The sequence below is a fragment of the Pinus tabuliformis genome, chromosome 8 (genome assembly GCF_031772625.1).
Source record: "Pinus tabuliformis cultivar Carrire ecotype Pingquan chromosome 8, CPIR1, whole genome shotgun sequence".
NCBI classification, from domain to species: domain Eukaryota; kingdom Viridiplantae; phylum Streptophyta; class Pinopsida; order Pinales; family Pinaceae; genus Pinus; species Pinus tabuliformis.
Genome location: NC_142294.1, coordinates 410725036 through 410737315, shown reverse-complemented (window position 1 = coordinate 410737315; position 12280 = coordinate 410725036).

Sequence of the window (12280 nt, the reverse complement as noted above, 5' to 3'; positions counted from 1 at the left end):
CTTGCTCCCAGCCCCTTGCTCTTTCACTGGCCCAGCTACACCAAGATCCTGCAAAATGACAAGAGAGGGAAACTACAAGAAGCATACATTCATAATTGATTCAAGGATTAGAATAAATCAAATACACAAGCATAACAATACACCATTGAGATACATGCATATAGAAGAACCTCAAATGCTTTATTAATGGAAGAAGTAAAGTTCAGGAAGTGATACAACCATAAAAGGCCCAATCCAGCATCACCTCCCAGCAGAAAGAAATCTCCTCTTCACCTCCTTCAAAGCAAATCACCCAATAGTTCTAAACTCAAACCAACAGCACTTCCTTACATTCACAAGATTCCAGCCCCCCTAGACCTCATGAGAGAGCTCTATATATAGGAGTTTTGGAGAAAGGATGAGTCAGCTTGAAGCTGGCATGAAGCTGACTAGTGTCCTCTCCCACTTCAGTTATTCTTCAGTTCTTGAGTCCATTTGGAGGTTCTTGCTTCCACTTGGAGGTCTAGACCCTCTTACTCATCACCAGTCGAATTCCTTGATCCAAGTGTCATTTTGTAAGCTTCCTGGGCATTGACACCTTGAGGAATGACTGTGCCACATGTCCCAACTCGCCCAGCGCAGGTAGCCTTCTTTGCAGTTGACATTCAACGCAGGTAGACAGTGGAGCAGTTGACATTCAGCGCAGATGCTCAGTGGAGCAGTTGACATGATCCAGAATTAGCTTGTTTTTGAGTGTTTTCAGGTGGAGAACTGTTATTTAGTGCTGTGGTTTGCTGACCTTGTTCCTCTAGGGGTAGGAACAACATGTTTAGGGACTTTGGATCCCTTAGATTATGGACATTTCATGCTTCATGTTGTAAGGCACAAAAATGTCTATAACAGTTGCCCTCTAAAGTATGAGGTCATTTATCGGGTGAAATGCTTTATCAGGAGGATCTGAAGTTCATTCAATCGCTGAGAGGTGACCTGTAATAAAATACAATACAATACATTATTTTTCATTCTTCTTTCATGATCTCGCTGAGGCGGGCATTCCCATGCTCAGCTTTATAAATTCATTTTGGTACATAGAACAGACGATCGTCTGATGGTAGACTGATAATTCTCTGCTGAAATTATCATCCTTTGAGTAGGATGATCATCTGCCGCAATGATGTACATGTCAAATGTCTTTATATTTCCTGAATATATATCACAGCCCGGATGGATGAAACTAGATCTGGGGTCTTCAAACTCGTTCGATCTTCACTCTAAGTACAAGTCGATCCATGTGAGAATTGTGTTGAAGTCGAACATGGAAAGACATCGCTTGATTACCGGTCAATGATGTAAACCGTTAACAAGCGCGAGAGGAATCACCGATAATGATAATGACCCTCAAGGTACTGCAGTACAATTCACGTGGTGTGAATAAAGGACTTGGCGTCGAACACCACGCAAAATCTTTCGGTCGAAGGTCATTGATGTATACCTGTCGCCGGAAGTGAGAAACTTGCCATTGAGGCATGCAAGCTTCAAAGTACTGAGGGGTTTGTTCCTAGATCAACTTCTTGGATAATGAGCTGAAGTCGACAAGAAGCGATCCGTCAAAGGAGGGCCATAATGAATCCCACATCAGTGACACGGAACGGAGCTAATGATTTTAGTGAAGGTGAAAACAATCTGTGACATATGATTCAGGGTGGCGGTCATGAATGGATGAAGGATAATGTATGGCAGTGGATGGGACACGGTTGACTCTTTCTGAACAACATCTCTTGAACATATAACGACACTGATGCGATGGATCGGTAGCATTACCCCAAATGTGGATGGTTTGGCGAGACCATGGTGATGAGACCGGTGAATGAAACAACCCAACCCGATGTGGTACGGAGGAAAAGTGTCATGTTCAAGAGCGACTTGCTACCATTAAAGCTTTGAGGTTCTCCCAATTTTTCCCCAGTCATTTCTGACCAGTACCTCTTTATTTTTGTCAAGCTTGAGGAGGATAACATATGCTTGTTCTATAACCTGCCCTTCAGGCAAGCCCATCGCTATGTTTTAACGAGCCTAGCGATAGGGAAACTCGTTCTCGTCTAAAGACAAGTTTGTCGCTATTTAATCATTTTGACGAGCCTAACGACAAGGAAAACTCGGTCCTTTTCATTTTTAGAGAGTCTGAAAAGGTACAGAAAGTTAACTCCAAAATTCCTTTTTCGTCATTTAATCTCTTAAGTCCGAAAAAGTATAAAACAATACAGAAGGGATGAGTTTTCGATAACTTTAACGAGCCGAATAAAACAAGCACTCGACCTTTTTGTGTAATAATCCCTCAGGTCCAAAAAGATTAAAATCTAGAGGAGGGCAAGCTCTTCCGGTCACTTTAACAAGCTGGAAGGCCAAAACTCGGCAAACTTTTCATATTTTACGAGTCAGATGAAAAGAGCTCAAAGAAGACTCGTCTTTTGAGGAACGAGTGATAAACAGGGATAGCAGCAGATTCCAGGTACAGGTTGGAATTTTCCAATCACGGTAGTGTCACAAGGATGGCTAGGTGAAATCACTCTTCGCAGTTGTTCCTCAAAATGGGTAAACAATCATATGGAGGTGAACGATCGGCCAAATGATGGTGGAGGTGGCAGGTGCAAACACGACCAAGGCTTTTTATGGCTGATAAATTTACGATCACAGAGGTTATTTACCGGAATAGGTTCATTTTTTATTTAAAAATGAGCTTAAACTCTGGGGGAAACATTGCTCACTGCTTTTATTTATTTTTTAACGAGCATGAAGACCACGTTAAAACTGCTCGGATTTTGCGTTTATTTTTTAACGAGCATGAACTTTATGCTAAAACTGCTCGAATCTCGCTTTTCTATTTTTTAACGAGCATAAATTTCGTGGTAAAACTGCTCGAATTTTGCGTTTATTTTTTAACGAGCATGAACTTTATGCTAAAACTGCTCGATATACCAGTCATAAGATAAGAATGTCTCCTAAAAGATCCCATTTTTTATCGAGCTTGCGCCTTACCAAAGCTATGCTCACTCTCCTTTCTTTATGCAAGTTTGGAAACGGCTAATCCCAAAAACAGATAAATAACCACTCTTTGCTTGCACTCCAAAAGGTTTGCATGCCCCCAGGTATAAAATATAATTTCAAGGCTGCCCCTCCTCCTTCTCACCTCTGTTTTGCTTTGGGTGTTCACAGCTACTTGTCGTCTTGCTAGTCTAATGTTAACGATACTTGTCTTCTCGTTATTTTTAACGGGTCTTACGCGATACTTGTCTTCTCGTCAGCCCAATTTTTAACAGATATTTCGCAAGATCACAAGAGAACAGCTACTTGCGACAAGAGAGCAGCTACTTGCGACAAGAGAATAACACTACTCAAAGACAAAACATTGGTGTTATTGAGGGAGGCTTGCCTCTTTCTGGTTACCCAAAGATTGTTTTGTTAACTTCTTCAAACGAAAACATTTCCTCGGCACTGTCTACCGAAGTAGACAATGGTGAATGACCTTTGTCAAACACGTAACTTTGACAAAAGAATCTTATTCCAGAACAACCCCTCTTCCATCCACGGACGGGGTACGGACTAGTCATATCTCCCGCGAAAATTCTACTTTACACCCAGGGTTTTCCCTGCCTGAAGCAGACCAGGATGCATGCCCCCTGGGTTCCAGTCCCATCTTTCCGAATCACTCGCACTCATCGGGAAGAAGGACTGGGGGTGGAGACATTTCTTGATTGAATAGACCATTCAGGGTTGGTATGTGACTATTTTCGATGCGTGATCCCGGAAATGAAAGTTGGTCTACGAGCTTGACCATTCTTCCTTCGTGTGGAAAACACATTACTCTAAAGAGTGAGGAGACTATTGCTCCCATGCAATATATATAGTCTCGTCCAAGGAGTAGGTTATAATCCAAGGGTCCTTGAACAACCATCAAGTTCATCTCAACGGTCTTCCCTTTCAATGTAACAGGCACATTGGGGAGGATCCCTAATGGTCGACTGGTTCCTTTATCGAAACCCGAGAGATTTCTTATCTCAGGCAAAAGTGCCGGGGAACCCAGTGCTTTCCAAGCAATAGAGGAAAGGATACTCACAGATGCCCCCTCATCAATGATAGTGCCAGCCATTACCATTCTGTATATTTGGACTATGATTCTGAATGGTATACTGGCTGGCAATCGGGGTCTGCCTAGTTGATTCCAATCAAAGGATACAACCAGGTTGCTTGGTGGTGGGACCGAATATACAGCCGGATATGACCCTGACGATGTTCCTTCCTGCGATAAAGGAATGGGCGCATTGCCCTGATGCTCATCAGAGTCTGTGTTGATGAAAAGAATCTGGATGGTGTCATCCTTATTCTCTTCGGTGAGGGTGTCATTTGAAGATGAATCTTCAGTGACGGTGTCATTTGACGATGAAACTTCTGAAGGAAGAATCGGGTCAACTGCCATTTCGACCTTTGGACTTTCATCCGGTCTGGATTCAGTAGGTTCATTTTCAATGACTGACACTTCAGCTGACCACTTGAGCGGCCCAGCTGTATTCTCAACCAACGAAGGACTTGGCATGAGTTTTTTGTATCCAGGAGGAAGTCTCAACGGTGAAACCGGACGATCTTCCAAAACTCTCTTCGCTTCATCTAAGAAGGGACAACGGTGGATGGCGTGATCGCCTTCACACAGTCTGCAGGGGGATCTTGCTCCCTGTTATAGACAATTTTGTGCCTGGCAGCATCAGGCATGAATTGTCAATAATCCAAGGGATCCAAAGTCCCTAAACATGATGTTCCTACCCCTAGAGGAACAAGGTCAGCAAACCAACAGCTCTCAGATCAGTTCTCCACCTGAAAACACTCAAAAACAAGCAATCCTGAAATCAAAGCAGGTGCTCCACTAGGCTTCTGCGCTGAAACTCAACTCCTCCATGGTGTACCTGCGTTGCAAAGCAGGTAGAACAAAGGCCACCTGCGCTGAGCAAGATGGGACAAGTGGCACACTGAGTCATTTCTCTGGAATCTTCCAAAAATGACACTTGGATCAAGGATTTCGCCTTGTGATGAGTCAGAGGCTCTGTTTCTCCAAGTGGAAGCAAGGTTCTCCAAGTGGACTCAAGAACTGAAGATCAACTGAAGAGAGAAAGGACACAAGGCAGCTACACATCAGTTGCAGGCTGACTCATTCTTTCTCAATTCATCTATATATTGAGCTCTCTCCTATGAGCTCAGGAGGCTGGAATTTTGTGCAAAGTAATGATATGCTGTTGGTTTCACTATAGAACTATTGGGTGATTGCTTGAAGGAGGTGAAGAGGAGAAATTCTTTCTGCTGGGAGGTGTTGCTGGATTGGGGCCTTCAATGGTTGTAACCTTCTCAGAACTTTACTTCTTCCATTAATAAAAGCTATTGAGGTTCTTCTATATGCACTTGTTTCAATGATGTATTGTGATGATTGTATATTTGATTTATGCTAATCCTTGAATCAGTTATGATTACATGCTTCTTGTAGTTTCCTTCTTTGTTATTTTGCAGGATCTCATTGTAGCTGGGCCAGCAAAAGAGCAAAGAGCTAGGAGCAAGCAGCAAAGAGAAGAGATTGGAGCAAATATTAAGCGCAAGTCAACGGTTAGTGCATTTCTTCATTCTCTCTTGCTTTCATAAAGAAGTAAACCTTAAGTAGTTTTATTTACAGTTGTTGCTGAGGTACTATCACCCTTAGAGTGGGATAGGGTCATCCGAATCGGATACTTTTCCCTACAACAAACTGGCGACTCCGCTGGGGATCATATCTGTTTGATTGTTTGTAGTATTTTTCTATTCATTTCCTGAACAAAAGAGTACCAAATCGAAAAGCTTTTGACTATATCAAAAGCGAAGTAGAGGGCAGCTACTCTAGCTCATTTCTGAGCATGTTCATGATTTGAAGAGCTGATCTACAAGGATCCTTGTAAGCTCTTAGTGATAGCTTTTCATCTTCCTTGTCATCCCTTAGTGTGTTCTTGACTAATAGCTTCTGATTTGAGCAAAAACTGTGAATTTTTGAGAAAATTGTGACCCGGAAACTGAGAAAACGCAACTTTCGTTTTCCAAAGCAGGTAGTACACAGGCTACCTTCTTTGCAACGCAGGTCCCGAAGGGGCTACCTGCGCTGAGAGCCAGACTGGCTGTGCAGCACCTGCGTTGGCCCAATTTTGCCTGGTGCATTTGGGGTTTCCTCCTTTTTTCTTGCCTGTTTTCACTATAGATTTTGCAGCCAGTTACCAGTCTTGTACCTGTTCTGAAACCAACCTTACTTGCCATCATTCTACCTCTGTTATATAACGAAATTGTACTTGTTCTTTTGTATTTCTTACATCATTTACAATTTCCCATAACGAAAGTGAACTAGTCTTGCTTTGGCCTCTTAGATCTGAACCTGTGTTAGGCATTTTGCTGGTCTAAAGAGTTAGCTTGTTTGCTGTCCATAGCTGATTAGTCTTTTTACTTTCGTCATTATGGTTTGATTTCATGTATTTCCAGTGATTAAACAAGTAAATCTTAAGGCGTCTTTTGATTTTGGACAAGCTTGTTTGTTTTCGCTTTAAATCGAAATCAAAGTTAAATAACAACTTTCTTTTTGTAATACATCAACATTAAGAAAGGGAAAAGAAAATACATGCATTGTGCATTTTGCATTTGAAAAAAGGTTTGCATGATGATTTAGGAGAAAGTGCATTAGTTTGTGCTGTATGAACTGTGTGAAAAGATTTGCCTTTCTTCTCCCTCAGTAGTTAAGATTTTCATCAGTCAAAAAGATTTGAAAAAGCTTGCTTCTCATCTTAGGCTGCATTTAGGATTTTTGTCATATACATCTCGTGGTGAACCTTGAAAGGCAAACTTTAAAAAGATCAACTTAAAATATACTGAATGAACCTAACAACGCATTGAAACATAACGCAAACACATAGAGGTCTAAGCTAGAGACGTGTTCCGGCGTCGTTAAACGTAGTGACTGTCGATCTCTACGAAGGTGGGTGATTCCTCCTGAGAGTCGGTGGCACTAATACGGACTTGTGCTCCCACGTACCGTCGAGTATATATTGGGAGACCCCTATAGGCATATATCCTTTATCCTTAGGAAGCCGTGTCGGCCGCCCTACTGATCGCAATGCAGTGAACACAGCATTCACAAAGATTGACCACACGTACCGTAAAACGTATTCTGTGGTTTTGCGAAAGGTTTGGCACACCCTCTGCCTAGATCTCCAGAGCAGTTTCTTTTGGCCTTTTTCAAACTCTATAACTGAAAAAGTCCAACCGAGCATTTGTCACTTCGAGCTCGTTATTACATCGAAGGAGACTAGAGTCATCTTTAGCTTTTTCTCGACTCTTAAAACATGAAAAAGCAAAGTTATGTTTAAAAGCGTCTAATAAAATTCATTCAAATCGGAAACGCAAATTTTCCCCTTTATATTTTAGTTGATCGAGTAATCCGCAATCGTGGAAGAAAGTCAATTGAATATCCGTCGTTCTCGGAGGCTTGCGAGTCAACCGTCTTTGTCTCCGGAATCGAAAATAGTCCGGACAAAGCGAGCTCGTCGAACCAGTTCAAAATCTCCTTTAAAAGTTAGAACAAATGTTCCAACAACATCTGAGATTCTGGTTACTCCAAACATTTCCGGAAACCCTGCCTCTATAGAAGAAGTTCAACCGCCGCAGAAGGACAATAATACTGATCCTAGTCTGGGGGCAAATACTTGTATAACTGAACCAGTTCCATCTGTAACTGGTCCAGAGAGTTTTGTTCCTCAAACATCTGTCGCTGTTGATACAACCCCTTCTTCGGCACCGGAAATCTATTACGGACCTGACGGTCTTCCTCTTCCACCTGGTCTGATTACGATAGAGGAAATTATAGAGGAACCGCAAGTATCCACTCCGACTCATTTTGGAGTAGGGGTCACTCTATTTCCTGCTACAACAGAAGTTTGTCCATCACCAGTGGAAATTCCTGTAGAATCGCTAGGCAATCAATTGGATAGACTCAAAATGTCTGAACAACCGTCGACATCTAGAACTGTGTCAAATGACACGGCGATGGCAGAATTACCTGCTGCAAATCCAACAATGTTCGCCGGCATACCATCTGTCCCAACTAGCTCTCAGTCGCTAGAAGGAGTCCACCAAGGGACTATCTCGGCAGTATGGTCTGTTCCTGTTTGTTCCGGAGTAATGTCTGGTAACTCTTATGGTGGGACTCAACAAATTGACCCTTTTGGGAATCAATTTAGGCCATCCAGTCCTCCAGGACAATCAATTGCCTTGAGTTCTGGATTACCACCGTATGGGGGGCAGTACGCCCTTTCATTACCCCCTCCAGGAGGGTACCCATACGGGAGTTCTCAACCTTATTCAAGTTATGGTGGAATTGCAACGAGTAGTTGGGTACCTATGCTATCCCAGCCACCAAGAGTTGTATATTCTATGCAACAGTGTGTACCTGTGATGAACATCCCAACTACACCGGCTATTGTAACCGTGTCGCAAGTTCAAACGATGCCTGTTGTATGTCAACCTCAGATTTCTCAGGTTCTCATGCAACAGCCCCTTGACCCTGCGACCCAACCACAATCGCCTACTGGTGGGGTGACACAAGTACAATCGGGTACAATCACCCCACATCTTGGTCCAATGGTTAGTATAGCACAACAACCCATGGTATCGCAACCGTGGATAGTGCAATACCAACAGCCACAATTCCAACAAGTGTACCAAGGTTCTGAATAGCAAATCTTTGCGAATACTGGACAACCATATATCCAAAATGGTCAAAATCAACCACTTTATGGTGGTCAAGTCCATCAACCGTATCAGTCATACCAACATCAACTCCATTATGCTGGTATGCAAAGACCAACTGTTCAGGCGATTCCATCGTACCCTGGATACGCTTCCCCTAACTTGAATCAACAGTTACCATTCGTGGCGACTTTAGAGTTGCCTGATTTACATCGGTTAACCAATGATCCAATTGCTTATGCCCCATGGTGGCCAGTGATCCCACACAAACTCCCATCCGACATTCCTAAATTTAATGGAAATCCAGGTGAAGACCCATCGAATCATGTGATGACATTTCATCTATGGTGTTCATCGAACACTTTAAATGATGATTCGATAAGGCTTCGCCTCTTTCAGAGGACATTGACAGGTCCAGCGGCGAAATGGTATATAGAATTGCCAAGAGCTTCGTTCGACAATTTTAGCTCCCTTGCCACGACATTTTTAACCCACTTTCAATTACCGATAAGGTATGAAACGGGAACAGAGATATTGACTAACTTCAAACAGACAACCGCAACTCATATATCAGATCATATACATGAGTGGCGACGTCGACGAAGAATGGTTAAAACATACGTTCCTGATCAACTTTTAGCTGAGTGGTTTATAAAGTCGTTACTTCCGGCCATAACGGAAGATGTGGCAAAGGGGGGAGTCGTAACAGAAGAGCAGGTTATTGCTCGTGCACAATATTTGGACTTAGTATATACTCAGTCCGGCACGCTCTATGACAAAATACCAGACGCCCCTAGACCAGAGTTTTCAATCCCTCCTCCTCCTAAATCAAATAGTGACTCTCATGCCGGCGATGGCGTGATTGGCACGGCAAACACGAATCCGAAAAGGACCAATCAAAAGAAGGCCCGTAAGGATTCGAATCAAAATGCGCATGAAGAAATTCTTGCTTCGGAAGTAAATGTCGTATCGATAGATAAGGGCAAAGAAACCAATCAACCAGGAAGCAAGAAGAAGCAAGACAAGGGGAAGAAAGATCGAAGAAAGTCATCTCCTCGAAAAACTCCTCATAGAGAGGAGAAACCACCTGGGGGGTGTCACATATGTGACGAGGATCACTGGACGGCAGATTGCCCGTACAAAGCTGAGTTTAAAAGATTCGTGAAGAATTCGCATACTCCAGCTGTGTTGACTGATCCATTTCCCGATCCAAGTCAGAATCTGGTTGATAGTGGAAATGCTTCCCCATCACAAGTTATGATGTTGTCGAGTTTTAAGCGCCAAGATGATGCTTTAATTTCAACATTAAACAAAAGCTATGGGAATTCACAATTGTTGAATGGTGAGAGAAAAGGTCGATCAGGCAGTTCGACCACAACTTCAACAGAAGTTGTGCCACCATCCAATACAAGAAGCATTCCAACGATCCATGGAGGCGATCATCCTCTCCAATATATCGGAGTAATTTTCCAAAAAGGCCCTTCTTTAATGGGCACTTTTGCCCCGCCACCACCAAGTAATCTTGCGGAGATGGGTGCAATGGAATATGAAGCCTTCTATTTTTAATGGATCTAAAAGTTACGAGGATAGTTCTTATATCATGTCAACCTCGTTAAAAAATGAAATAAGGAGTCAAGAGGATAGTTCTTTACGATGTCAACCTCATTAAAAAATGAAATGTCCCCTTAAAAGTTTAGGGGGCATACGCCCCGTCTGCATTATTATGCTGGGGGCATCCATCATTGAGCAGTTTTAGCACACAGTTCATGCTCGTTAAAAAATAAACGCAATATCCGAGCAGTTTTCGCACATAGTTCATGCTCGTTAAAAAATAAACATAAGTTGTGAGCAATCTTCCCCTAGAGTTCAAGCTCACCCAGAAAAAATGAACCGGTAAATAACCTTGGTAAATGTAACCTTTGACAGCCATATTAAAAGCCATTGGTCGTGTTTATATGCCATCACCTCCATCCGTTCATTTGGCCAATCGTTCATCTCCATATGTTTGTTTACCCTTTTTGAGGAACAGCTGCGAAGAGTGATTTCACTTAGCCATCCTTGTGACACTGCCGTGATTGGAAAATTCCAACCTGTACCTGGAATCTGCTGCTATCCCTGTTTATCACTCGTTCCTCAAAAGACGAGTCTTCTTTGAGCTCTTTTCTCCTGACTCGTAAAATATGAAAAGTTTGCCGAGTTTTGGCCTTCCAGCTCGTTAAACGACCGGAAGAGCTATCCCTCCTCTAGATTTTAATCTTTTTGGACCTGAGGGATTATTGCACAAAAAGATCGAGCGCTTGTTTTGTTCGGCTCGTTAAAGCAATCGAAAATTCATCCCTTCTGTATTGTTTTATACTTTTTCGGACTTAAGGGATTAGATGACGAAAAAGGAATTCTGGAGTTGACTTTATGTACCTTTTCAGACTCTCTAAAAATGAAAAGGACCGAGTTATCCTTGTCGTTAGACTCGTTAAATTCATTAAATAGCGACAAACTTGTCTTTAGACGAGAACGAGTTTCCCTATCGCTAGGCTCGTTAAAACATAGCGATGGGCTTGCCCGAAGGGCAGGTTATAGAACAAGCATATGTTATCCTCCTCAAGCTTGATAAAAATAAAGAGGTACTGGTCAGCAATGACTGGGGAAAAATTGGGAGAACCTCACAGCTTTAATGGTAGCAAGTCGCTCTTGAACATGACACTTTGTCCTCCGTATCACATCGGGTTGGGTTGTTTCATTCACCGGTCTCATCACCATGGTCCTCGCCACACCATCCACATTTGGGGGTAATGCTACCAATCCATCACATTAGTGTCGTTATATGTTCAAGAGATGTTGTTCTGCAAAGAGTCAACCGTGTCCCATCCACTGCCATACATTGTCCTTCATCCATCTCATGACTGCCACCCTGAATCATACATCACAGTTTGTTTTTCACCTCATCACAATCACTAGCTCCGTTCCGTGTCACTGATGTGGGATTCATTAAGGCCCTCCTTTGACGGATCGCTCCTTGTCGACATCAGCTCATTATCCAAGGAGTTGATCTAGGAACAACCCCTTCAGTACTTTGAAGCTTGCATGCCTCAATGGCAAGTTTCTCACTTCCGGCGACAGGTATACATCAATGACCTTCGACCAGAAGATTTTGCATGGTGGTCGACGCCAAGTCCTTTATTCCCACCATGTGAATTGTACTGCTGTACCTTGAGGGTCATCATCCTTATCGGTGATTCCTCTCGCGCTTGTTAACGGTTTACATCATTGACCGGTAATCAAGCGATGTCTTTCCATGTTCGACTTCAAGAAATTCTCACATGGATCGACTTGTACATCGAGTGAAGATCGGAAGAGATTGAAGACCCCAGATCTAGTTTCATCCATCCGGGTTGTGATATATATTCAGGATATAAAGACATTTGATATGTACATCATTGCAGCAGATGATCATCCTTCTCAAAGGATGATAATTTCAGTAGAGAATTATCAGTCTATCATCAGACGA